Genomic DNA, 6,000 nt, shown 5'->3' on the forward strand with positions numbered 1-6,000 from the left:
GACCCTATTGATATAGTGAGGATAACTCACCTCACAACTGATGCGCTAAAGAGATAAGCTCATCTCTCGGATCACCGTCACAAACTCCATCACCTATATTCGTCATAGAACCATATCTATAAATTTCCAATTTCCCAAAATGCCCCCAGAAGTCAATCACTCAACCCTTGGTCAAATTCAAAGTCAAAGTCAACGGTCAAGGTCAACAAACCATGCTGACCTCAACTCGTCGAGTACAACTAGCTACTCGCCGAGTTCCTTGCATAACTCGTTAACTCGCCGAGTCACTTGAGTGACTCGTCGAGTTCCTAATGTTTGCGGACATAAACTCCTTGGCCAACTCGTCGAGTTCATGCATGTCGAAAGGTCGGGAAAACCCTAGCTGACTCGCCGAGTCTCTCTACTGACTCACCGAGCCCAAGACAATCTTCATCGAACTCGCCGAGTTGACAAGGCAACTCGCTGAGTCCCTTCAGTTCTTCATCTAATCAGATGTTTTTAATACATGATAAGGTTCCATATTGCACATCTAATTCCCCAAGGCATGTTTATCATGTAAAGTTGCAAACTTTACATGCATGCAAGGCTCTAAAGACTCTAAATGACAAATCCAAGCTTGCAATGGAGTCTTACACCTAAGGAGAGTCTCATACTTGCAAAAGCTGGAAGCTTTATGGACTTAGAGACCCAAGAGAGCTCAAATCTGAAGTTGCAACTTCATATCTTAGCTCATACACAAGAAAAGCTTCCTAATATGCTAGAAAAGCCCTTAAATTCACCCAAATGAGATCTACAAGGAAATGAGGTCAAGATAACGACTTGATACCTTCAATTGGTGCTAACTGAGGTAGATCTCTGATTCCCACACGTTCCTTTCTTCTAGTCACTTGCTCTCCAAGCTCTTCTCACCAAAAATCCTCTTCCAAAGATTAAAACACACAAATAGAGCACACTCACATGTATTAGGGTTTTTTGAGCTCTCAAGGGACTATAAGGAGGCCAGATGAGGCAAATGATCCCTTAAATAAGGTGCAAAACCCCAAAATTTAGGGTTTCATCCCCCAATTCCTACTCGTCGAGTCCCTTCTTGGACTCGGCGAGTAGGTCACTTAAACACGTGGACCAACCTGCTGTTACTCGACGAGTCAGGGAAACCAACTCGTCGAGTAGACCTTGAATCATGAAAATCCATAACCAAAAATCAATACCAGAGAATCAGGGTGTTACATACGCATGGAAGATGTCTTAGTAGATTCTTGGGAAAATTTTAAGATTATTTGGACACATTTGTACGTGTTAAATCGTTTTGTGATTTTATGAAATAAGAACTTGGGAACTACGAGGCAATTCTTGGGATGAATATGAGTAGGTGTGAAAGGTAGTAGAGGCCAATACTACCGGAAGCACAAGACTCGCACTTGGATCAGGGAAAGTCATAAGGTTACCAATTCATGGGATGATTTGGAATTTCAGGTCGACGATGTGGTATTACTGAAGGTCTCACCTTGGAAGGGTATGATACGCTTCAGGAGGTGGGGGAAATTGGGTCCCCGGTATATTGTACCTTTGTATTTGATCACCAAGGTGAGTAGGGAAGGCTATCAGTTGGATTTGTTGGGTGAGCTCAATCAGATCCACAACTCTCTCTATGTATCTTAGTTGCGAAAATGTGTAATGGACGTTGAGGTTGCGGTTCCTTTGGATGATATTCAGGTCAATGATCACCTAAATTATAATGAGAGGTCAGTAGGTATATTGGAGAGGAAGATGAAGGTCATGAGCAACAAACAGATACCTTTGGTAAAGGTTCAGTGGCAACATCGGAGAGGCTCCGAGTGGACCTGGGAGCGGGAGGTTGAGATGGGGAGCATTATCCTAAGTTGGTCGTGATGGACGACTTCAAGGACGAAGTCTAGTTCAAGTGGGGGAGAACTATAACATCCCTATGTCAAGGTAATTTCAATTTCAACCTTGTGTTTGTATATGATTGCAATTTTGACCCTTGAGTTGAGGAAGGTTACTAGACTGGCCCATTGTGGCAATTTTGTAATTTCACCCCAAGTGGAGTATGTTGAGCGTACGTTGTGTACGCTAAGCGTACTAGGGTTCTCCCTAGTACGCTGGGTGTACACCTCATACGCAGGCCATACGTGAAGGAATGGTAAACCTAATTTTAGGGTTTGGTTTATATTTAAACCTCATTATAGTTTCATATCTCATTCTTCTTCAGCCCCCCTCTATGAAAAACATCTTCAAGAAAACCTAAGAGAGTAGAGTCCATTTTTGTGCCGATAAGAGTGATTTGGAGGTGTGTTTAAAGAATAATAAGGTGGTGAGAAGAGCTTGAAGCTTGAAAGCATTTTGGATCTGAGATTCCCTCCTTGTTTGCAACCTCCAGGAGGTACAAATCTTGTAACTTTATCACTCCATATTGTAGATCTAGACATTTCATTCCATTAAATTACTTTTTGTCCCAAAATGGTGATTCTTGACCATGACTTGTTCTTGACCCAATAAGTCGTCCTTTCAGACCTTAGGAAGGGTCTTAAGTCATAAAAATGTGGTCTCGATGATTAGTTTTGCTCCATGCACTCTTTAGAAGGTCTTAATGCATTAAGATGTTTTACTTTGGGTCTGGGGCACTTAATGGACATGCAAAGTCATAAAGTTAGAAACTTTATGACTCTTAGTAGTATTTTGGCCTTGGATCTGAAAGATGGACATGAGAGCTTAAGTCATTAAGCTCTTAATGTAGATTTGGGAAGTCTGGGTGTCGCCCTGCGTAACCTTAAGTATGTAGCGCGTATGTGGTCAACCATTCCGATTGCAGTCAAGATTTGAGTATGCTCAATGTACCTTCGGAGTACGCCCTATGTACTCGGTTGAGTTGACTCGACAATGTTGACTCAATTGACTTGTTGACTTTGACCAAGTTGACTTAGGGGTATTTTTGGTGTTTGAGCAATAGTTGAATCTTTGTCTTTATCTATTGAACAAGAGACTTGTAGAGCCGGTATTTGGAGTAGTTATCGTTCAACTTTTCGTCAGACCGTGAGGTGAGTCTTCCTCATTGTACTTACGGGTTAAAGGTACCAAGGTCGGCCTATTGGATTGGATATCTTGTTATATGATAGAATGTTATTATGCTGTAGAGATATGTTATATCGGTATCCTGGTCTATAGGATGTTAGCATGAAATAGTGATCTATAAACCTATGTGTTTGTCTGATGCATGATTATATATTTATTTGTTATGTGTATGTAGACATGTTATGGTTGGTTGGGTTGAGGCGGTCCTGCTTTATGCTAAAGGCCAAGATACCTAGGGCAGTCTAGATAGACTATAGACCTTGTAAGGCGGTCCAGTCAGGCCGAAGGCTCGACGAGCGGTCTGGATAGGTTGTAGGCCCTGCAAGACGGTCCAGTCATGTCGAAGGCTTGGGAGCGGTCCAGATAGATTGTAGGACATGTGAGGCGGTCCAGTCAAGCTGAAGGCTCAGTTATGCATGCTTGTATGTGGTGGTACCTTGGGGGAACTCACTAAGCTTTGGATTACGATTTTAGTTTATTGTTTTAGGTACTTCTGATGATCGTGGGAAGGCGAAGGCGTGACTATACACATCCTCTATTTTATGGATTTATGATCTTGGGATACTATGATGTTGATAAACAATTTGGAAACAATGATTTTGTAAACATTTTATGACTATGGGTTGTTTTTAAAAGTTTAAATTTGTTGTGATTTTTGAGTCGTTACACCAAGATTTTTGTTACTCACATCCGTCTGACTAATAAGGATGTGGATTTTGTTTGGGGGTCTGAGCAGCAGACAACATTTGAGACTTTACGGCAAAGACTGTGTAAGGCTCCAGTGTTGACCCTTCCAGAGGGCGTTAAGGATATGGTAGTATATTGTGATGCTTCGATCACCAGGATGGGCACGTTACTTATGTAGCGAGGGTATACTGATTGCTTATGCATCACGACAGTTGAAGCCTCATGAGGCTAACTACCCTAATCATGATTTGGAGTTAGGGGTTGTGGTTTTCGCCCTCAAGATTTAAAGACATTACATGTATGGAGTCCGTTGCACCATATACCTCATGGATTTTGATGGGTGAGTCTCACAAGTCTCGACTTTCTATACATCCTGGTGCAACCAAGATGTACCAGGACTTGTGACTTATCTATTGGTGGCCATGCATGAGGAGGGAGATTGCAGGATATGTAGAGAGGTGCTTGACTTGTAGGAAAGTCAAGGTCGAGCACCAAATGCCTCACGACAAGCTATAGCCCTTGGAGGTTCGCGTTTGGAAATAGGAGCAGATTTCTATGGATTTCATCAAAAGGTACCCCGGACTCCCCACAGTTTTGATGCTATTTGGGTGATTGTTGATAAGTTGACCAAAAGTACACATTTTCTTGCGATTCGAGAGAGTTCATCGGCCGAGAAATTGGCAGATATTTAAGTCTAGGAGGTAGTCTCTCGTCATGGGGTGTCGGTTTCCATCGTATCAGACAAGGATGTTAATTTTACTTCCAGGTTCTGGAAAAAGTTTCATGAGGAGTTGGGCACGAGATTACATTTCAGCACTGCTTATCACCTCAGACCGATGGTTAAAGTGAACATACGATTCAGACACTAGAGTATCTGCTGAGGTATTGCATTATTGATTTTGGTGGGAGTTGGGATACCTACCTTACTTTTTTAGAATTCTCATATAACAATAGTTATCACTTCAGTATTGGTGTACCTCCCTTCGAGCTTCTCTACGGGAGGAAGTGTCACAGCCGGATATGTTGGGGTGAGGTCGGATAGAGGATCATTGGGAGCACTAAGGTAGAGCTCCAAACTACAGAGATGATTCATCAGGTTAGACAGATATTGCAGACAGCTCAGAGCCGACAAAAAAGTTATGCGGAATGTTGATGTTCTAAGCTGGAGTTCTAGGTTGGGGACATGGTTTTACTGAAGGTGTAACGATGGAAAGACGTGATACGCTTCAGGAAGCGGGGCAAGTTGGGACCCTGATTCATTGGTCCATTTCGTGTGATTGTAGGGTGGGCAAGGTGGCTCACTGGTTGGATCTACTGGAGGAGCTCAGTCAGATCCATAGCACTTTCCATGTTTCTCAGTTACAGAAATGCTTGGTTGATGATACGGTGGTAGTACCGCTAGATGATATCCAGGTCGACGAATGTTGATGTTCTACCGGACAAAAAAGTTATGCGGAATGTTGATGTTCTAAGCTGGAGTTCTAGGTTGGGGACATGGTTTTACTAAAGGTGTAACCATGGAAAGACGTGATACGCTTCAGGAAGCGGGGCAAGTTGGGACCCTGATTCATTGATCCATTTCGTGTGATTGCAGGGTGGGCAAGGTGGCTCACTAGTTGGATCTACCGCAGGAGCTCAGTCAGATCCATAGCACTTTCCATGTTTCTTAGTTACAGAAATGCTTGGTTGATGATACGGTGGTAGTACCGCTAGATGATATCCAAGTCGACGAGCGTCTGAACTATGTGGAGAGACCGATAACGATTCTTGATCGGAAAATGAAGGCCTTGTGCAACAAGGTAGTACCCTTGGTCAAGGTTTAGTGGCATCATCGGAAGGGTTCCGAGTGGACTTAGGAACCCAAGTCCGAGATGAGGGAGCATTATCCATAGTTTTTTTACTTCGGCAAACTTCGAGGGTGAAGTCTGATTCAAGTAGGAGAGAATTGTTACACCCGAGTCCTGGTAGTTTCCTTTCCTACCCCATATTTTATCATTATTGAAAATTCGATCCTTACGCAGGGCGTACCTGGATGGTACGTTGGACATAAGGATCACTTAAGGAGACGGCGTCGTTTTGGAGTATGATGGGCGTACACTAGTGTACGTTGGGTGTACTCAGTCTGGACGAAAACCCTAAATATTGGGGTTTATGACCATATATATTGATCCTTAAGCCCCAACTCCATACTCCATTCCAACCTCCATCACTTGAGATATTTTC

The sequence above is a fragment of the Lactuca serriola genome, chromosome 5, assembly GCF_051521515.1.
Source record: "Lactuca serriola cultivar US96UC23 chromosome 5, Lser_US96UC23_V15, whole genome shotgun sequence".
Lineage (NCBI taxonomy): Eukaryota > Viridiplantae > Streptophyta > Magnoliopsida > Asterales > Asteraceae > Lactuca > Lactuca serriola.